Raw genomic sequence first — 23,704 nt, forward strand, 5'->3', positions numbered from 1 at the left:
GGGTTAAGTTCACATATGTTTGGAATTCTTAGTGATTAATTGCCTTTAAGAGGTGTATCCAGTGCCTGCAATCAACAGCAGTGAACAAGTGTGGAGGCCCCACACGAAACATGTTTGCCGTTTCTTGCACCACTGGAATACCATGCCTGAATCTGTGAGTTGTATCTCACATACTCTGTTTTTACTTTTTCGCTACTACAAATAAAGACTTTTCTACTTTTAAACAAGAGTTACTGTGCATTTCCTGAGGAGGAGTTGCAATAGGCTTACCTTTCTTCCTTCCTGCATGCTGATTGGCATTCTAACGGAGACGCTGTCTTACGGCACCCTCACTCTGGAGCAGGCTGAACGACGTGTGCACTCGCTGAAGACACGCTGCCGGGGAAGACGTGGAGTAGGTGAGCGCTAGGGATCTGATGTGTCAACTCTGGAATGACCCTTGGTCTTTTTCCAGTGTATGGTTAGATCATTGTATACCACCAGATTATCAATCTCGCAGAACAACTTGCCATGCTTGACTGGTTTGTTATTGCTTTTCTGCATGCCATTTCTTTTCCAAGTTGGCAGGTATTCAACAAAACTGTCATGCACATAATTTGAGTCAGTTATGATCACAAATTCATGAGTACCATGTTCAATAGCTATTTCAATGGTTCTTAGAATAGCAGTGAGTTCTTCAACTTGACTGGATCTTGGTCCAATGTTAAAACCCATAAATATATTTGGGAATCCATTTGCCCAAGTTATACCAATGCCAGCGACTAATCTGCGCTCATTTTCAATAGTGGCATGGTAAGAACAACCATCAACATATACCCAAGGTAATGTTTGACAATGGTCCTCATTGTACATTTTATATGGGGAAAGCAATTGTTCCTCCAGGAAATCATTTTCGGATAATTCTTCCCCAGGATCTCTAGCAGTACAGTCATGGAGCTCAGCAAGCCCCTGTGCGACTGGATTCTTTTTATTCTGCTTGTAGCGAATTTCTAAGGGCCAGCCTTGTAAGGAAAGAGTCCATGCTGTTATGCAGCTATTTGACAAATTCCCATCTCTTATTCTCTCACTTTGTAAATATAGCAAAGGCTGGTGGGCCATTTCTACAATAATTTTCTCGCCCTGTATATAGCTGCGGAAATTTTGTAGAGCCCATACAGTAGATAAGAGGGCTTTTTCACAATCGCTAAATTTTATTTTTTTCTACTGGGGATAGAGCTTTGCTCGCATAAGCTATGGCTTTGCTTAAATTATCATGCTTTTGGTATAACACAGCACTCATGCTTACATCTGTGTAACCTGTCTCTAAGAAGAAAGGTTTACCTCCTTCAGGGTATGCTAGGCAAGGTGCTTGTGTGAGTTTTCTCTTCAGCTCTTTGATGGCTGTCTCTTGAGACTCACTCCAGTGCCATTTCACATCCATCTTTACAAGAAGTAGTAGTGGTTTAGCTAACTCTGCATGATTATCAATGAATTTGCGAGAATAATTTGTCATACCAAGGAAGGATCTCAAATCCTTTAAGTTAGTGGGGGTTTTAGAATTCACTATAGCTTCCACCTTTTTCTTCTGAGGATTTAGCCCTTCAGAAGTAACTTCATGTCCCAAGAAGTTTACACAAGTGCGGCACCATTGAGCTTTCTGTAGGGAAAATTTGACACCTGCCCTTTTAAGTTGGCTGAGGATGTGTTTAAGCTCTGTGATGTGTTTTTCAAAGTCTGTGCTTTTGATTAAAACATCATCAACATAAGATAAGGCCCCCCTTTCCAGAGCTTCAGGCATAGCCTTATGCATGAATACAGCAAATTCATGTCCAGAATTTATGTATTCAAAAGCAAGTCTCTGAAATGCATACTGGACCTTTTGGGATGAGAATGCCAGCTTATACTGGTCCTCCTCATGTACCTTTATGGTCCAATATCCCTGTGCACAATCAATGGCAGTGACAATTTTGGATCCCTTCATCTGCGCTAGGCATTGGTCAATGTATGGTACAGGCCAGCCAGACATGTACACTCGTTTGTTTAGCTGTCTTAAGTCAGCACACAAACGCCATTGTCCATTGGGCTTAAGAACACCTAGAATAGGATTGTTGTAAGAGCTGTGCACCTGTCTGATAATACCTCTTTCTTCCAGGTTCCTTATGATTTCTGCAAGAGAATCATATGAGGCTAAAGGGAGTCTGTATTGTTTAATAAAGACAGGTGGTGCATTGGGATCTGTTTGTATTCTTGCCATGTGCAAGTCTGTAGTACCACAGTCATAAGAATCCTTAGCAAAAATATCCTTGTACTCCATCAGGAGTTCTCGCAGCAGTTGGCATTCATCATAGCTGGAAAAGCCATTAGCTAAGGATATTTGCTCTTCGACTATTTGCTGAAATCCTGGAAAGATTTCAGGCTGTCCTATTTCATAGGCTTCTTCCAACCTAGAGGTGAGATCCCATTGATTATAGTTTACATTGCTCCCATGACTCTGGGAATCGGGGTAATCTTGCTGTTTGATCGGCTGATCAAATACTAGAGAGGCTTCTTCAATTTTACAGATGCCTTCCTCTGAGCTGAAGGGATAAATAGACTGAATATTAAATAGACCCTCTGGCATAGATGCAAAAGATTGTTCTATTAACTGTTCTTCAGTTAAGTATCCTTCAGGTATTAGCCCAATTACATTATTCTGGAATCCAAAAGTGTAATAACTTGATTCCAGCGCATATCCTATGGTAGTCTCCTTGGATAAGGTTATATCCTGTGGGGTCATGTTATGTACAATAACATGTATTGGAACAGTTCCAATATTCACCATAGGAGTGTAGGTCACTGTGACACCCAGATTTTGTATTCTATGGGAGAGGCAAATTAGTGTTTCAGAAGTTTTTAATTTGTGACCTCTCTTTACCTGTAAGGGTAAAATAAATTTATCAGCCCCAGCAGGAATTATAACATTGTTAGACACCTGCATATTTACAGCATATGGTAATTGCTGGTTTGTAGTGATGTCGCGAATAGTTCGCCGGCGAATAGTTCCCAGCGAAAATAGCTTGTTTGCGTTCGCCGCGGACGGTGAACATATGCAATGTTCGATCCGCCCCCTATTCATCATCATTGAGTAATACTTTGACCCTGTACCTCACAATCAGCAGACACATTCCAGCCAATCAGCAGCAGACCCTCCCTCCCAGACCCTCCTACCTCCTGGACAGCATCCATTTTAGATTCATTTGGAAGCTGCTTTCTTAGTGAGAGAAGGGACACTGTAGCTGCTGGTGATTTAATAGGGAAATCGATAGCTAGGCTAGTGTATTCAGTGTCCACTACAGTCCTGAATGACTCATTTGATCTCTGCTGTAAGGACAGCACCCCAAAAAGCCCTTTTTAGGGCTAGAACATCAGTCTGCTTTTTTTTTTTTCCTGTATAATCTAATTGCAGTTGCCTGCCTGCCAGCGTGTGTGTCAGGCTCACAGCGTATACTGTGCCCACTTGCCCAGTGCCACCACTCATATCTGGTGTAACAGTAGTGTACATTTAAAAAAAAAACACTTTTTTGACTGTGAAATAATAGCAGTCAGTTTCCTTCACACGTGTGCGTTTCAGTGCCTGCCTGCCAGGGCACAGTGTCAACCCAGTGCAACTCATATCTGGTGTAACAGTAGTGTTAGTGTACATTTAAAAAAACCAACACTTTTTTGACTGTGAAATAATAGCAGCAGTTTCCTTCACACGTGTGCGTTTCAGTGCCTGCCTGCCAGGGCACAGTGTCACCCCAGTGCAACTCATATCTGGTGTAACAGTAGTGTACATTTAAAAAAAACAACACTTTTTTGACTGTGAAATAATAGCAGTCAGTTTCCTTCACACGTGTGCATTTCAGTGCCTGCCTGCCAGGGCACAGTGTCACCCCAGTGCAACTCATATCTGGTGTAACAGTAGTGTTAGTGTACATTTAAAAAAAACAAAACTTTTTTGACTGTGAAATAATAGCAGTCAGTTTCCTTCACACGCATGCGTTTCAGTGCCTGCCTGCCAGGGCACAGTGTCACCCCAGTGCAACTCATATCTGGTGTAACAGTAGTGTTAGTGTACATTTAAAAAAAATAACACTTTTTTGACTGTGAAATAATAGCAGTCAGTTTCCTTCACACGTGTGCATTTCAGTGCCTGCCTGCCAGGGCACAGTGTCACCCCAGTGCAACTCATATCTGGTGTAACAGTAGTGTACATTTAAAAAAAAACAACACTTTTTTGACTGTGAAATAATAGCAGTCAGTTTCCTTCACACGTGTGCGTTTCAGTGCCTGCCAGGGCACAGTGTCACACCAGTGCAACTCATATCTGGTGTAACAGTAGTGTACATTTAACAAAAACAACACTTTTTTGACTGTGAAATAATAGCAGTCAGTTTCCTTCACACGTGTGCATTTCAGTGCCTGCCTGCCAGGGCACAGTGTCACCCCATTGCAACTCATATCTGGTGTAACAGTAGTGCACATTTAAAAAAAACAACACTTTTTTGACTGTGAAATAATAGCAGTCAGTTTCCTTCACACGTGTGCGTTTCAGTGCCTGCCTGCCAGGGCACAGTGTCACCCCAGTGCAACTCATATCTGGTGTAACAGTAGTGTACATTTAAAAAACAACAACACTTTTTTGACTGTGAAATAATAGCAGTCAGTTTCCTTCACACGTGTGCGTTTCAGTGCCTGCCTGCCAGGGCACAATGTCACCCCAGTGCAACTCATATCTGGTGTAACAGTAGTGTACATTTGAAAAAACAACACTTTTTTGACTGTGAAATAATAGCAGTCAGTTTCCTTCACACATGTGCGTTTCAGTGCCTGCCTGCCAGGGCACAGTGTCACCCCAGTACAACTCATATCTGGTGTAACAGTAGTGTACATTTAAAAAACAACAACACTTTTTTGACTGTGAAATAATAGCAGTCAGTTTCCTTCACACGTGTGCGTTTCAGTGCCTGCCTGCCAGGGCACAGTGTCACCCCAGAGTACCTCATATCTGGTGTAACAGTAGTGTACATTTAAAAAAAAACAACACTTTTTTGACTGTGAAATAATAGCAGTCAGTTTCCTTCACACGTGTGCGTTTCAGTGCCTTCCTGCCAGGGCAGTGTCACCCCAGTGCAACTCATATCTGGTGTAACAGTAATGTACATTTAAAAAAACAACACTTTTTTGACTGTGAAATAATAGCAGTCAGTTTCCTTCACACGTGTGCGTTTCAGTGCCTGCCTGCCAGGGCACAGTGTCACCCCAGTGCAACTCATATCTGGTGTAACAGTAGTGTATTGTAAAAAAATACAATTTTGACTGTAATAGATTGAATGGCAGTTAGTTGTCTGCAAGCGTGTGTGTCAGGCCTACAGCGTCTACTCTGCCAACTTCTGCCAGTGCACAGTTCCACTCATATCTGTTGTCACAGTAGCTTGCACGCATAGTACCACTAATCGAAAAAAAATGACAGGCAGAGGCAGGCCACCCCGCAGGGGCCGTCGTGGTCGTGGTGCTGTGATTCCCTTTGGCCCTAGAATAATACCCAGTGTTCAGAGGCCACGTAGCCCGAACTCGAACAGTTCTGAGGACATAGTTGACTGGCTAACACAAGACACCCAATCTTCTACAGCTTCCGCTCGGAACCTTGACGCACCATCTTCCTCCAGCTTATCTTCGGGCACCTCTCAAGTTACCACTCGCCCGCCTGCCGCCACCACCAACACTAGCACCACAATCGCTTCACTTGATCTGTCAGAGGAGTTATTTACACATCAGTTGGAAGAAATGAGTGATAGTGATGCGCAACCATTATTGCCAGAGGATGTAGATAACAGGGATATGTCTCAGTCAGGCAGCATTACACACATGGACGTATGGTGTGATGATGATGATGTTGTACCCGCTGCTGCTTCCTTTGCTGAGTTGTCAGATACAAGTGAAGCGGTTGATGATGACGATGCGTCCGTGGACGTCACGTGGGTGCCCGCTAGAAGAGAAGAAGAAGAGGGGGAAAGTTCAGATGGGGAGACAGAGAGGAGGAGGAGACGAGTTGGAAGCAGGGGGAGGTCGTCGCGAGGAGCTAGTGGCACAGTCAGACAGCATGCATCGGCACTCGGGGTCAGCCAGACAGCACGCCAATCAACGCATGCTGTTGCCACCACCAGAATGCTGTCATCGCAGAGCTCAGCAGTGTGGCAATTTTTTTGTGTGTCTGCCTCTGACAACAGCGATGCCATTTGCAACCTGTGCCAAAAGAAACTGAGTCGTGGGAAGTCCAACACCCACCTAGGTACAACTGCTTTGCGAAAGCACATGATCGCACATCACAAACGGCTATGGGATCAACACATGAGTACAAGCAGCACACAAATTCAAAGCCACCATCCTCCTCCTGGTCCAGCATCTTCAGCCACATCAACCACTGGTGTCCTCCTTGCCCCCTCTCAACCATCCGCCACTCCGTGTATCGCCTTGAGCAGTTCCTGCTCATCTGCCCACAGCCCGGCGTCTGTCAAGGACATGTTCCAGCGTAAGAAGCCAATGTCACAAAGTCACCCCCTTGCCCGGCATCTGACAGCTGGCTTGTCTGAACTCTTAGCCCGCCAGCTATTACCATACAAGCTGGTGGAGTCTGACACATGTGTGTAATCTGATCGTACAATGCTTTGTGCATAAGTACCCAGGCTTACAGGGCGTCCTGAAGCAGGCCAGGAAGGTGTGTGGCCATTTCAGTCATTCCTACACGGCCATGGCGCACTTTTCAGATATCCAGCGGCGAAACAACATGCCAGTGAGACGCTTGATTTGCGACAGCCCGACACAGTGGAATTCAACACTCCTAATGTTTGACCGCCTGATCCAACAAGAAAAAGCCTTTAACGACTATTTGTATGACCGGGTTGCTAGGACAGCCTCTGCGGAGCTGGGATTTTTTTTTGCCACGTTACTGGACGCTCATGTGCATGCATCCTTTTGAGGAGGTGACAAACCTAGTCAGTCGCACTGAAGGCACCATCAGCAACATCATACCATTTGTTTTCTTCCTGGAGCGTGCCCTGCAAAGAGTGCTGGATCAGGCTGTAGATGAGCGTGAAGAGGAAGAGGAAGAGTTGTGGTCACCATCACCACCAGAAACAGCCTTATCAGCATCGCTTGATGGACCTGCGGCAATGCTGGAAGAGGATTGTGAGGAAGAGGTGTCAGAGGAGGAATGTGGCTTTGAGGAGGAGGAGGAAGACCAACAACAACATGCATCCCAGGGTGCTCGTTGTCACCTATCTGGTACCCATGGTGTTGTACGTGGCTGGGGGGAAGAACATACCTTCAGTGAGATCACTGAGGATGAGGAACGGGACATGAGTAGCTCGGCATCCAACCTTGTGCAAATGGGGTCTTTCATGCTGTCGTGCCTGTTGAGGGACCCTTGTATAAAAAGGCTGAAGGAGAATGACCTGTACTGGCTGTCCACGCTACTAGACCCCCGGTATAAGCATAAAGTGCCTGAAATGTTACCGAATTACAGCAAGTTGGAAAGGATGCAGCAGTTCCAAAATAAATTAAAAAGTATGCTTTACACAGCGTATAAGGGTGATGTCACAGCACAATGGGAATCTAACAGGGGAAGAGTTGAAAGTAATCCTCCTCCTCCCACGACCACGCCGGCAAGGACAGGATGCTCTACAGACATGCTGTTGATGGAGGACATGCAGAGCTTTTTAAGTCCTACGCATCGCCACAGCCCTTCGGGGTCCACCCTCAGAGAATGACTCGACCGACAGGTAGCAGACTACCTCGTCTTAACTGCAGATATCGACACTCTGAGGAGCGATGAACCCCTTGACTACTGGGTGTGCAGGCTTGACCTGTGGCCTGAGCTATCCCAATTTGCGATAGAACGTCTGGCCTGCCCCGCTTCAAGTGTCCTGTCAGAAAGGACCTTCAGTGCAGCAGGAGGTATTGTCACTGTGGCTTCAAAAACCAAACAAAAAAAAAAGGCACATAACAGGGATTAAACTGATAGGAATAGTACTACTTAACACACCACTCCTATCTGGTGGCACATTAGATTGCACGCGCAGTGCCCCAAATTTGAAGTAGGAGGTCCGACCAAGCATCTTTTTCCATCTCCCGGTTCCTAAAATCGATGCCATATACACGTCCCCTGATAGGGGACGTAACAGGGATTAAACTGATAAGAATAGAACTACTTAACACACCACTCCTATCTGGTGGCACATTAGATTGCATGCGCAGTGCCCCAAATTTGAAGTAGGAGGACCGACCAAGCATCTTTTTCCATCTCCCGGTTCCTAAAATCGATGCCATATACACGTCCTCTGATAGGGGACGTAACAGGGATTAAACTGATAAGAATAGTACTACTTAACACACCACTACTATCTGGTGGCACATTAGATTGCACGCGCAGTGCACCAAATTTGAAGTAGGAGGATCGGCACCCGGGGTCAGCCAGACAGCACGCCAATCAACGCATGCTGTTGCCACCACCAGAATGCCGTCATCGCAGAGCTCAGCAGTGTGGCAATTTTTTTGTGTGTCTGCCTCTGACAACAGCGATGCCATTTGCAACCTGTGCCAAAAGAAACTGAGTCGTGGGAAGTCCAACACCCACCTAGGTACAACTGCTTTGCGAACGCACATGATCGCACATCACAAACGGCTATGGGATCAACACATGAGTACAAGCAGCACACAAATTCAAAGCCACCATCCTCCTCCTGGTCCAGCATCTTCAGCCACATCAACCACTGGTGTCCTCCTTGCCCCCTCTCAACCATCCGCCACTCCGTGTCTCGCCTTGAGCAGTTCCTGCTCATCTGCCCACAGCCCGGTGTCTGTCAAGGACATGTTCCAGCATGAGAAGCCAATGTCACAAAGTCACCCCCTTGCCCGGCATCTGACAGCTGGCTTTTCTGAACTCTTAGCCCGCCAGCTATTACCATACAAGCTGGTGGAGTCTGAGGCGTTCAAAAAATTTGTAGCTATTGGGACACTGCAGTGGAAGGTACCCGGACGAAATTTCTTTGCACAAAATGCAATCCCCAACCTGTACTCGATTGTGCAAAAGGAAGTAATGGCATGTCTGGCACACAGTGTTGGGGCAAGGGTCCATCTGACCACTGATACCTGGTCTGCAAAGCATGATCAGGGCAGGTATATCACCTACACTGCGCATTGGGTAAACCTGCTGACGGCTGCCAAGCATGGAATGCGTGGCTCTGCAGAGGAGTTGGTGACACCGCCACGACTTGCAGGCAGGCCTGCTGCCACCTCCTCTACTCCTCCTACTCCATCCTCTTCCATAACCTCCTCGGCTGAGTCCTCTTCTGTTGTTGCGTCTTGCTCCACATCAACGGCACCCCCCCAGCTCCCCAGGTACTATTCCACATCCCGGATATGGCAGTGTCACTCCGTCTTGGGGTTGACTTGCCTGAAAGCAGAGAGTCACACCGGACCAGCACTCCTGTCCACCCTGAACACACAGGTGGATCAGTGGCTGACTCCGCACCAACTGGAGATCAGCAAAGTGGTTTGTGACAATGGAAGAAATTTGGTGGCGGCATTGAATTTGGGCAAGTTGACACATGTGCCGTGCATGGCACATGTGTGTAATCTGATCGTACAACGCTTTGTGCATAAGTACCCAGGCTTACAGGGCGTCCTGAAGCAGGCCAGGAAGGTGTGTGGCCATTTCAGTCATTCCTACACGGCCATGGCGCACTTTTCAGATATCCAGCGGCGAAACAACATGCCAGTGAGGCACTTGATTTGCGACAGCCCGACACAGTGGAATTCAACACTCCTAATGTTTGACCGCCTGATCCAACAAGAAAAAGCCTTTAACGACTATTTCTATGACCGGGTTGCTAGGACAGCCTCTGCGGAGCTGGGATTTTTTTTTGCCACGTTACTGGACGCTCATGTGCATGCATCCTTTTGAGGAGGTGACAAACCTAGTCAGTCGCACTGAAGGCACCATCAGCAACATCATACCATTTGTTTTCTTCCTGGAGCGTGCCCTGCAAAGAGTGCTGGATCAGGCTGTAGATGAGCGTGAAGAGGAAGAGTTGTGGTCACCATCACCACCAGAAACAGCCTTATCAGCATCGCTTGATGGACCTGCGGCAACGCTGGAAGAGGATTGTGAGGAAGAAGTGTCAGAGGAGGAATGTGGCTTTGAGGAGGAGGAGGAAGACCAACAACAACATGCATCCCAGGGTGCTCGTTGTCACATATCTGGTACCCATGGTGTTGTACGTGGCTGGGGAGAAGAACATACCTTCAGTGAGATCACTGAGGATGAGGAACGGGACATGAGTAGCTCGGCATCCAACCTTGTGCAAATGGGGTCTTTCATGCTGTCATGCCTGTTGAGGGACCCTTGTATAAAAAGGCTGAAGGAGAATGACCTGTACTGGCTGTCCACGCTACTAGACCCCCGGTATAAGCATAAAGTGCCTGAAATGTTACAGAATTACAGCAAGTCGGAAAGGATGCAGCAGTTCCAAAATAAATTAAAAAGTATGCTTTACACAGCGTATAAGGGTGATGTCACAGCACAATGGGAATCTAACAGGGGAAGAGTTGAAAGTAATCCTCCTCCTCCCATGACCACGCCGGCAAGGACAGGATGCTTTACAGACATGCTGTTGATGGAGGACATGCAGAGCTTTTTAAGTCCTATGCATCGCCACAGTCCTTCGGGGTCCACCCTCAGAGAACGACTCGACCGACAGGTAGCAGACTACCTCGTCTTAACTGCAGATATCGACACTCTGAGGAGCGATGAACCCCTTGACTACTGGGTGTGCAGGCTTGACCTGTGGCCTGAGCTATCCCAATTTGCGATAGAACGTCTGGCCTGCCCCGCTTCAAGTGTCCTGTCAGAAAGGACCTTCGGTGCAGCAGGAGGTATTGTCACTGAGAAGAGAAGTCGCCTAGGTCAAAAAAATCTAGATTACCTCACCTTTTTTAAGATGAATGAGGGATGGATCCCGAAGGGACTGACAGTGGGCGATACATTCAACTAAAAAAGGCCTGACGAGATGAGCTGCCTTAGGCTAAAAATGGTCCACACGCTGCTGTATTTTATCTCTGAATGCTGGATGACTTGCGTGACTTATCCGCCACCAACTATGGTTCAAGCCGCAATGTTTTAGGGCACTTTCTGCCTGGGAAACAAACATCATTTTTTCTGGCCGCTGCTACAGCAGCGGCTGCAACAATACCTAATTTTTCAGGCATGTGCACATGCCTAATTTTTCTGTCCTCTGGTGCTGCACTGTGGCTTCAAAAACCAAACAAAAAAAAAAGGCACGTAACAGGGATTAAACTGATAAGAATAGAACTACTTAACACACCACTCCTATCTGGTGGCACATTAGATTGCATGCGCAGTGCCCCAAATTTGAAGTAGGAGGACCGACCAAGCATCTTTTTCCATCTCCCGGTTCCTAAAATCGATGCCATATACACGTCCTCTGATAGGGGACGTAACAGGGATTAAACTGATAAGAATAGTACTACTTAACACACCACTCCTATCTGGTGGCACATTAGATTGCACGCGCAGTGCCCCAAATTTGAAGTAGGAGGACGGACCAAGCATCTTTTTCCATCTCCCGGTTCCTAAAATCGATGCCATATACACGTCCCCTGATAGGGGACGTAACAGGGATTAAACTGATAAGAATAGAACTACTTAACACACCACTCCTATCTGGTGGCACATTAGATTGCATGCGCAGTGCCCCAAATTAGAAGTAGGAGGACCGACCAAGCATCTTTTTCTATCTCCCAGTTCCTAAAATCGATGCCATATACACGTCCCCTGATAGGGGACGTAACAGGGATTAAACTGATAAGAATAGTACTACTTAACACACCACTCTTATCTGTGGCATATTAGATTGCATGTGCAGTGCCCCAAATTTGAAGTAGGTGGACCGACCAAGCATCTTTTTCCATCTCCCGGTTCCTAAAATCGATGCCATATACACATCCCCTGATAGGGGACGTAACAGGGATTAAACTGATAGGAATAGTACTACTTAACACACCTTATAATAATGCAGAGAGAGGCAACGCAGAGAGAGGAGTCTGAAGAAGAGGAGTCAGAGGAGGAAGGTGGCTTTGAGGAGGTGGAAGACCAAACACAGCAGGCGTCCCAGGGGGCTTGTTGTCACCTTTCAGGGACCCTTGGTGTTGTACGTGGCTGGGTGGAGGAAGAGACCTTCAATGACATCAGTGAGGACAAGGAACGGGACATGGCTAGCTTGGTATCCAACCTTGTGCAAATGGGGAGTTTTCGGTTGTGCAAATGGACTGTTTGCGGTTGTTTGCGGTGCGTTAAACGTGGAGTTTGGTCTGTCACTGTGAAGTGGGCGTAACCCACTTACACTACCTGATCGATACAACATCATACCTGATGTTTTAAAGCATGTTATTCCAAACAATTTAGGAATGTTAGGTGATTTATGCTCTTTATGGATTAAAACCAGACTCTGCATCAACTATGTAATTTTCCATGGGAGTTTTGCCATGGATCCACAGTCACAGTCCAGGTGTTAGTACCCTTGAAACAACTTTTCCATCACTATTGTGGCCAGAAAGAGTCCCTGTGGGTTTTAAAATTTGCCTGCCTATTGAAGTCTATGGCGGTTCACCCGGTTCGCCCGTTCACGAACAGTTGTGGAAGTTCGCTTTCGCCGTTCGCGAATGCAAAATTTTAGGTTCGCAACATCACTACTGGTTTGATTTCAGGGCTGCATTTTCATCCTGAAATACTTTAGGGTCCCCCTTTAACCTGCTCCAGAGGCAAAAGTTAATCAAATTTATTTGTATGGCATATCTATGTAAGATATAATTTCCAACGTATATTTGATTATGGGGAGTATTTAAAACTAAAAACAGGTGCTTCACTGACTTATTACCTATAGATACAGATAATAAGCATTTAACTGTGATGTTATAGCTTTCAGACCTGTTATACAGGTTGTGGACACAGTGGTCTTGGGGAGAAAGATATTTAATCACTTTAGGTTCAGCTATCTGCGCTAATAAGCCTTCGCTTATATAGCTAGCTTCCTGTTTTAAACTCAACTTGGCATATTTTGTTGTACCAAGGTCATGCATTTGTATAGGGATAAATAGATCCTCTTTAATGCTCTCAATCCCTGTGAGGTATTGAGCATGGCCTCCCCCCTTAGGGATTCTATGATCCCCTTGTGGAGAGATATGGTTAATATATCGCCATCTAAGGAAATATTCGCAATCTTTCCAGGCGAAATTTTAAAAGTATTACCATCAGAGCCACTTAAAGGAGTCTGATCATCTATGTGTAGGATAGTGATTTCAGGTACAGAGTTATTACTGAAATGAATCTCAACAGCATCTGGCTTCTCTTCCACCACGTGACAATTATGTTGGGTGCGAAATATACCAGATTTCTCATAATTGATAGGCCTTTTAACTTGGGACCAAATTACATTATTTATGCAATTAATTATTGTGCTTAGTCACTTCAGGAGATCACTACCAATAATTAAACGATCAGTTGGTAGATCCACTATAATGACAGGGTGTTTGATGGCCCTGTTCCCTAATTTAAATTTTAGCCAGGCCGTACCATAGACTTTTAGAGAGTCGCCCCCAACTCCTATTAGAGAACCGTCAAATTCTTTTATTTTAGGTTTGTGGGGTGTTAGCTCATTTAGCTGTGTGTAGTACCTGTGGGATAGAATAATTGCTTGAGACCCAGTGTCAATTAATCCCATGATAGGGTTGGAGACTGAATCTTGTAGCTCAGCTAATACATAATACTTCCCTGCAGTTTCTATCATTTCACACATAAAATTAGCATTTTTTTACATCTGTGGGCTTCGCCACGTGTTACCTGAATCTGCCGTGTTTTCCCGTGCAGAAAGAACTTCGTACCTACCGGTTCCCTCCATGATAGGGTCGGCTGGATTCTTGTGTACCGCATCTGTGTAGAAAAGGTTAAGAGAGTGCTGCAAAGGGAGAATTTGGTTAGTTTTTCCCAGATAAGGTTGCTTGTCATCACAGCTAAATCGTCCGTTTCCGGTCTGTGGAGAGAGAACATGATTAGTATCATTTTTTATATTTATTATTACATTTTGTATATCTCTCCCCTCCCTTTCAGGTGATACCACAGTGTTTATGACTGTGCCTGTGGTCCACTGCTGACCACTGACTGTACCCCTAAAAAAGTATTGTTCGGTTGCTGAGCCGTAAGTTTTTGACTCATATTAGCGACTTGTTCGCTCAACCGAATTAGCTGGGTACTAAGCTGATCTACTTGATTGTACAAGTTAACCCCACTCCTGGGCCTATCCCTTGATGCCCCATAATAATGATTCTTGGACCATTGGTTCCCCTCAGAATCAGAGCCGCTATTTCTATCCTGGCGTGGTTGCCCCTGGGGTGCAATTTGTTCAGCATTATTATTTTGGGGAGTATTATTTACTTGGGGTGTCTAGTTATCCAGAGAATACCTTCGCCATCTATTGTATCTACCTTTGCGGGGGTACCCATTATTCCGTGGGTATTCTCTTTGAGCGTAATTATTCGCCTGAGTATGTCCCCCGCTTTGGCTATAGTCTCTCTGCGCCTCATCCCGTGTTGGGGGAGGGGTAGAGTTAAACCTCTGTGGAGATGGCCTGTTTTCTCTGGCCACTTCCGCATAGGTTTTCTTTTTAGACTCCAAATTTAGGGGGTTAGGTGACACCCTAGTTTCGGCCACTATTTTAGGACTGGGCTTTTTCTCCCTTTTATCCCCCTGTTCACCGGACTGCTGAATAGAGTATAACTTTGTACTCTCTTAGATCAGCCATTCCAATGAGCAGTTCTCATCAAACTCTCTAGCTAAGTTAATTTTGATGGGTTTCGAAAAATAGATTCACAAACTCTGAGCCTTCAAATATGGGGTCATCTTCAGCCATGCTGTATGCATTCTTCAATACAGAAAGGAACTCGATTGGACTATGATTTGCACTACATTTTAAACCATATACAGCTATTTTCGCGGCAGTTTTAGTGCGATGTTGCCCGAATTCCTTTTTGCACTGTTTAGTTTCACTCCAGGAATGAATATTCATATCCTTTAGTAAAGCAAAGAATTTTTGATGTTTACTTTCAAATACCCAGGGTAAAAATTCAATTTTTAACTGCTCACTTGTAACACTCATTATAGATAAAGCGTTTTCAAAAGCCTCTAGGTGGTCAATTATGGAAGTGGACCCCCCTTTGGAAAATGGGCGTACTGTATTCTTTAGGAATTTAATTATTGTGGGGGTGTCATACACTTTATTTAGTATATCACTGGATCTTACTGGGGACTTATTGTTTGAGTTAGGGTGCCTTTCATCTGAGGCGTAATAATTTTCTGGTACCCAGAGTTAGGTAATTGCCTAGGGGAAAAAGTTACCTCTGGGCCTTAATTAGGGCTATAGTTTGGGTATCTTTGTCTATCCTCCCGCCTGGTATCTTGAAATTCATTTCTGTCCCAGTCCTTATAACTGCTAATTTGTTTCTTTAATTTATCTATTGCCTGTTCATATGCTTTTTCAGCCTCACGATATCTAATTTTTAGAGTTTTATTTTCATCTTGGCATTTTTCCTATTCTTCTTTGAAAGCTTTAAAATCAGCCACTAATTCCTTATTATATTTATTTAAGTCAGAAGCCTTTTGGCCAGTGTGAAAAACCTCTACCTTTGCCTCAGGGGTGTGTTAAGGCATAGGCCAACAAGGCCGGTGCCTAGGGCAGCAGATTTTTAAGGGGCAGCAGAATTTTGAGTCCCTAGGGCCACTCTACTGAACTGAGGGCCGGGTGGCTAAATCAACCAGGGCCCGGCTATTGCTATCCTATGGGATTGTATGTGGGTGCGCATGACGTGGTGACAGTGGAGGCGGAGCTCACTTGTGCAGCCTGGCCTGGACTGAGAGGGAATGCGGTATTCTTCCTGGCTCCACCGCGTGATTGAGACTCACACAGACTACACAGTGCAGTGTGCACTACACCATGACCACTGTGAAACAGCATATGCCTTTCTCCCTTCAATACATCTTCATTAGGCATTAAAATACTTAAACGGATTAGTCACTAAATACTTGTACATTTACTGTTTGTCTATCTGTCATACATACAAAGAATAAGTATTTATTGCTGAATCTATACAACCATGTGACTTAAAACACAACTAAAAATATGTTGTATGCATTTAATACATTCAGAAACAATACAAGTATATACTTTATTATGATTGTATGATGTGCCTTTATCCCCTAGGATACAATTCCTAAACCTATCATAACTACTGGGAAAATACATTCAAGGAGCGCCAAAAATAGGCAGAGATAGATAAATTATATGAATGTGTGAACAATATATTTAATAAACAATGCTAAATGTACAATACTAGTAGGTACAATGCTAAAAATCATGGATCCATGATTATGACAATAGGATATACAGACAATTAAAATATGGGTATACAAATAAATTTAAAATTGAAATTAGTACAAACTTAAAATCAGGTGGCGGTTCGAACGCTGGAAGGTAGTTCAAACACTAGTAACAATATGCATAAGTTAAAATGAACATATGTTAAAAAGAGCATAAATTAAAAATGAACCTATAAAGTCACAAGGATAACAAATGAATATCAAATAAATGTCAGATGTGAGAAAAAAGGTGAATAGGGAGTGTCAATAAAAATGTCAAAAAAAGCCAGTTAACAAGGTGAGGTCCTGTAGGTGCGCAAAAATGTTGTGGAATGTGCACAAACAAAATATCACAAAAATGAAAAGATGAAAAATGAAAAATAAAAAATAAAAAAATTAAATAAAATAGGATGGTAAAAAATGCTGGTATTTATCCAGTTTTATGCAATAAAGTCAAAATAATCCTCAAATTTACTAAATAATGTATTCCAATGTGATTCTGTGCTCGTGGTGGGTGAAGAAGAATCAGTTAATATCCAGAGGTTTCCTCAGATAACTGTGTCCTGTTAACCTATAAATAAAAACAGTACATAGTGCAATACAGCTAAAATATACAATTAAATAATTGGAAAAGAGCTCACCATAAATGTGTCAACGCGTTTCGGCCCTAGGAGTGGGCCTTTCTCAAGACTATGTTATGGTTTGGTCAGAGTGCTCCTTAAATACTCCTAATAGCCAATGTTTGTGTTCCTAATTGGTGCCAAAATTTACTTGTGTTTGACCCGGAACCGGAAGTTAATTTTTGATTCCAGGTCGTTTTGCAAAGGAAAAATAACAATGAAAATGAGGGTCTGCTGCGTATCCTTATCAGGATGTGTATTATATGGTTTCTCCTTAGTTCATTGTATGTCACAAAATTACCTGTTTTTATAAATTGTGATCTATTTTCTTGTATTTCTAAACCTCCGCTTTATGCGTCTGTGATATTCATGAAAACGGAACCGGAAATGACCTAATGACACGTCACTTCCGGTTTTGTCATACCGGATGTTTTGGGAATACATTTCCATTTTCGGAGGTATCTATAGTCATTCATAGAAGATGCCGCTTGGATGAAGATGTCTACCGGTCCGGATGTCCTCTTCTGCCCGGATAGGATGAAGACTTCTGCCGCTCCGGATGTCTTCTTTTGGTCCATCGGTGCCCGGTTGGGTGAAGAAGACTCAAGGTAGGGAGATCTTCAGGGGCTTAGTGTTAGGTTTATTTAAGGGGGGTTTGGGTTAGATTAGGGGTATGTGGGTGGTGGGTTGTAATGTTGGGGGGGGGTATTGTATGTTTTTTTTTACAGGCAAAAGAACAGAATTCTTTGGGGCATCCCCCGCAAAAGGCCCTTTTAAGGGCTGGTAAGGTAAAAGAGCTTTTCTATTTGTATTTTAGAATAGGGTAGGGCATTTTTTTATTTTGGGGGGCTTTGTTATTTTATTAGGGAGCTTAGAGTAGGTGTAATTAGCTTAAAATTGTTGTAATCTTTTTCTAATGTAAATTATTTTTTTATTTTTTGTAACTTAGTTCTTTTTTTATTTTTTGTACTTTAGTTAGTTTATTTAATTGTATTTATTTGTAGGTATTTGTATTTAATTTATTTTTAAGATAGTGTAGTGTTAGGTTTAATTGTAGATAATTGTAGGTATTTTATTTAATTAATTTATTGATAGTGTAGTGTTAGGTTTAATTGTAACTTAGGTTAGGATTTATTTTACAGGTAATTTTGTAATTATTTTAACTAGGTAGCTATTAAATAGTTATTAACTATTTAATAGCTATTGTACCTGATTAAAATAAATTGAAATTTGCCTGTAAAATAAATATAAATCCTAAAATAGCTACAATATAATTATTATTTATATTGTAGCTATATTAGGGTTTATTTTACAGGTAAGTATTTAGCTTTAAATAGGAATAATTTAGGTTATAATAGTAATTAAATTTAGATTTATTTAAATTATATTTAAGTTAAAGGGTGTTAGGGTTAGGGTTAGACTTAGGTTTAGGGGTTAATAAATTTAATATAGTGGCGGCGACATTGGGGATGGCAGATTAGGGGTTAATAAGTATAATGTAGGTGGCGGCGGTGTAGGGGGCGGCAGATTAGGGGTGTTTAGACTCGGGGTACATGTTAGGGTGTTAGGTGTAAACATATTTTTATTCTTTCATAGGAATCAATGGGATATCGGGCAGCAGCGAACATAAGCTTTTGCTGCTTTCAGACTCCCATTGATTCCTATGGCATCTGCTGCCTCCTGGGCGACAGATTGAAATCCAGGTACGCTGGGCCGGAATAGTGGAGAGCGTACCTGGTTGATATTTGTTAACTAGCGAAAGTAGTCAGATAGTGCAGAATTTGCATTCGGAACATCTGTAATGACGTAAGCATTGATCTGTGTCGGATAGAGACCGGCAGATTGTATGTTACGTCACAGATTTCTACTTTTGCCGGTCTGTAGGGTTTGATAATTAAGGGGAATCAGGCTCGCCACAATTACACTGCGGAATTCCAGCATATTTGTTGTTGATGGCTTGATAAATATATGCCATTGTGTAGTTCTATATATACACACATATCTATATATATATATATATATCAAAACAACATAGGCAAAGGCACTCACCGTTTGGAATTAAATCAGTCAGTTTATTGTGACGTTTCAGGGTGGTGCCCCTTCCTCAGACATACATGAACAAAGAACAAAACTTATTCCTTAAATACCCCACCACCAATTAACACAAGTGTGACAAGCTTTGCACTGGCATCCTCCCTGCACTACTGAGCATGTGCGGGACTGGCTATGGTGAGCCAGAAATGCCAAAAATAAAAGCAAAGCATAATATGGCTGGACATAACAGGAAACGTTGCTTAGCGACCGCAATGGAAACAATACTGAACATAAGATGTCTAACTATGCGCCAATATTAAATAGTAAATGCTACAGATCGTGATATATGTGAACAAGGCAACCTTTCAGGAACTGCAAACTATCGGCTAGATTACGAGTTTTGCGTTATGAGCGGTGCAGTGCTAACTTGCAAGTTATTGTCACCATTCACCTCCCTATAGCGCCGCTATTAAAGGTTTACAAAAACCCGGCGTTAGCAGGCAATATGTGAGCGTTGAGCAAAATTGAGCTCCATACCGCACACAAATACCAGAGCTGCTTTGAGCTGGTTTTATGTGCTCGTGCACGATTTCCCTATAGACATCATTGGGGAGAGCAGGCTAAAAAGAAGACATATATATAATTTTTCATACATGTATTTAAGGGTATCTCAATATGACATAAAAGGAGAAAGAATATAATCTCAGTAACTAAACAATAAGTCCAAGAATGCAGGATAGTGTCCATAATGTCCGTGATTGGTTTCATTTTCTGTTCCCTACAGAGTTTTCCATTTTTTATTAAACTTCAATAAAACTATTCCTAAACTTTGTATATTTCTGCATAACAATGACCTAAGTGGTCAAACGGGATGAAACGGTGAGGGTTTGGAGGCACCAAAGAGAGGGAGGAGAGAAGGGGGAAGTGGGGAAAAGACAAGGAGAGAGGAGAAGGAAAAAAAAAATCAAAGAAAGGGGGAGATATAAATAATGAGAATGCTTGTTAGTTATTATGGGATCCTGATCTAAGCAACCCCTTCCTATTCAAAACAGCATCAACTCCATGAGGCCCTGTTCTGAACCCTGGTCTCTTGTCAAGTCTACTATAGTTCATCATTCGTCACTCAGGTCCAGCTGAAGCATAGCCTCTAGATGAGCAAAGGGTTTTAAAATTTGTCTTCGTATGGGTAGACCCAGTGTGTCAATAAATGGTCTCCATTTTTGTAAGAAGGGACGCAGTCTATGCGTGGAATCGAGCCTTGCATCATATTGTTCTACAAAGAGTTGTTTGAGTAACATATGCTTAAACTGAGCCATTGTTGGACTCTGTCTAGTGACCCATCTTTTAAGAATGCAGTGTCTAGCCAGTAGTGTGCATAGTGTAAGTAATCTATGTAGTTTTCTGTGTGAATCCTCCCATTTAAACATGAAAATTTCCGCCTCTGTAAGCACTATCTCTATATTAAATGTAATCTTCAGCCAGTATTGGCACTGTCCCCAAAATCGTCTAATCACTGGGCAGGCATAAAAATAATGCTGAAGCGATGGAGCCGCAGCACCGCATTTAACACATTGGTCCAGAAACCGCTTGTCCCATTTTGATAACCTGTGTGGTGTGATATAGTCTGTATGTAACAATCTAACCTGTGCCTCTCTGTAATATACTGCAAGTGTTGCCTGCCTTGTATGATCCAGACTATCTTTTATGTCTTGTATTGTCAATTCTATCGGGCAGTTACTATTTTGTTTTGTCAATATGTCAGGAAGAATTAAGAGTTCCTTCTGTTTCAATAAGTGTGTGTAAAAGTGGGATAAAGAGAATATTCCCATCCAGAACAGTGTCTGGGAGACAGCGAAAGGAGACACATTCCAGAACTTCGCGTTGGATGTCTGTAGGGTTGAAACATAATGTCTTAGTTGTAGGTAAGCGTAAAAGTGCCGATTTTGAATTTGAAATCTATTTTTTAACTCTTGGAAAGATTGCACTGTATGCTTGCTGTAGTGGATCCAACATATCCCCGACCACTCCAAGGCCAAGCCCCTTCCAGACACGAAACGGTTCATGGCCATTCCCGGCTGGAAAGCATGGATTTCCAACTATTGGGATAAATTTCAGAGGAGGGGCATCTATCTTCAGATGCTTATGAATCATACGCCATGCTCTCAGCAGATCCCTGTACAACATGGTGTTAGCAATCCAGGGGGGTAAAGTCTTACCATCTCCATACGGTAAATAAGCTAGCGCTATAGGCGCTATTACTGTCTCTTCTAATTTCATGTCACAAAAGTGCCCCGTGCTCAACTGCCAGTCCATCACAAACCTCGCCAATGCCGCCCAGTTGTACAATTTTAGGTTCGGAAGGCCAAGCCCTCCTGCGGTGTAAGGGAGTTCCAATTTATCTGCCGCTATTCGTGGTTTGCCCCCCCTCCAAATAAAACGTGACACCGCTCGCGTAAGCAGATGCAGATCTGTTTTAGTCAAAAGAAATGGCAGCATAAGTAGTGGATAAAGTATTTTAGGCAATATAGTAATCTTCACCAGGCTAACAGGACCTGACAGCCCTAAGGGTAGGTTGATCCAACTCGACAGTTGAGAGGATAGTTGAGTGCACTTGTCAGATATGTTTAGTTTATAAATTTTTAAAGACCCCCCGTCGCTTTCACAAATGGGTAGCTCTGTCTAGAATTTGGGTGTTTATGTAGCCATAGTGCTTCTGACTTGGAAGTGTTTATCTTATATCCGGAAAAACTACCGAACTCTGGAATTGTGTGGAGTATGTGTGGTATGTGAGTTTGCGGAGAATCTACAAACAACAGCATATCATCCGCGTATAATGCCAAATGAAGGGGAGTATCCCGAATGACAATACCTGGGAAAATTTGTCGGAGTTTCAATGCAAGCGGCTCCAATGCCAGGTTGAATAATAGCGGTGACAGTCTGGTGCCCCTCTGCAGCTGAAAGTCACTCGAAAAAAGCCTTCCAGATAGGACACTTGCTACCGGTGTCCTATATATTTTGCTGATAACGTCCAAGAAAGGGTCTTCAAAGCCAAACCTCTGCATAGTATTTAGCAAATAGGGCCACTCCACCCTATCGAAGGCCTTCTCCGCATCCAAGGAAAGCAGGAAGGCCTCAGATGTATCTTGTATGTCACCGCTCTTCCCCAGGGACCAATAGTGATTGATGACCTGAAGCATTCTGCGGAGATTTACCACGGAGGTGCGTTTAAAGACGAAGCCCGTTTGATCCGGGTGTAACAAATCCGGCAGTACAATCCTTAGCCTATTCACCATAATTTTTGTGAAAAGCTTGTAGTCGGTGTTTAACAGCGATATAGGTCTATAGGATTATGGCAAGGAATGATCCTTACCTGGTTTGGGAATGAGGGTGACATGAGCTGATGTAAAACTCTCCGAGGGGAGTGCCTCCGCTAAGAGAAAGGCGTTATATAGATTAGTGAGTGTATTAGTGATCTGTAGCTGTAGTGACCTATGAAATTCGATTGGGAGTTCGTCTGGACCTGGTGCTTTGCCTGTTGGTAAACTTTGTAAAGTGTGCGTCAGTTCATCGTTTGCAAAGGGGGCGTTTAATCTGCTCAATTGATCTGGAGTGATTTGAGGTAGTTTCACTGAACTCCAAAATTGAGTCTGTGCGTCTTTATGTGCCGGTGCCTGTCGTGTGTATAATTGTGTGTAATATTGTGCGAAACTCGCAATATCTTCAGGTTTGGTATAAGATAAAACCAATCCTGAAAGACAAAAAACGAGAGGCGCTCTTGGTGCAACATGTTCCAAAATAAAGATAGACAACAAATGATAAATATAATCCAAGTACTCACAAACAAAATTGCACATGCAGTGCAATATCGAACAAGCCGAAACTTCTGAGCCGTTCGGCTGACTCTCTGTGGCTGCTAATATCCAGAACGAGGCTCCACTCCTGATGCCAATCACCTCTCAGGAACGCCGACAGGGAAATACTCAGTGCTGTAGATACCTGGCAAAAAACTTGGGACCCAACCAGGCGGGTCTCACCAGAAAGGGGGAATAATGACAAGTCCAGAGCGAGACTTAAAAAGTCAGATACACTTTATTAAAATATATAAAAGTGTTGCTTAGCAACGCGTTTCATCAGGCTATTATTTTGCTCTAAGTCTTGCTCTATTTGAACCCCTTCTAACCTATCGGCGGCATTAAAATTTGGTGCGCCTCCTATCCCGGCTCCATTCATTGGTTAATACAGCTATGAGCCGGTGTCCAATAAAATCCAACAGTTGGAGCACTCCTCTAAAATATTTTGCATCATAATCCTAATAACCATTGGATTTGTTTATAAATATATAATGCCAATGTTCTCAAGAAAAACCTAGGCATAAAGCGAAGTTTTGTACTCCATATACAATAACCAATTGTGAACTGATGTCACTTGAAAAATACTTACTCCAAATGTTGGAATCTAATATTCCCAAATAGACTATGTAAATATTGACGTTAAATAACTAAGGTGCAAATAACCCTTGAATTCAATAATTGCTATTACAACCTTAATGAAGATAATGTATATA

General features: G+C 43.2%; 1 protein-coding gene across 2 annotated transcripts in view; it reads left to right on the top strand.

Annotated features, from left to right (window-relative positions):
- The window catches only part of LOC128639078 (sialic acid-binding Ig-like lectin 14), a 434,418-nt gene that overhangs the window by 107,497 nt on the left and 303,217 nt on the right, over positions 1–23,704 (top strand). The window lies entirely within an intron of this gene.

The sequence above is a fragment of the Bombina bombina genome, chromosome 8, assembly GCF_027579735.1.
Source record: "Bombina bombina isolate aBomBom1 chromosome 8, aBomBom1.pri, whole genome shotgun sequence".
NCBI lineage: Eukaryota > Metazoa > Chordata > Amphibia > Anura > Bombinatoridae > Bombina > Bombina bombina.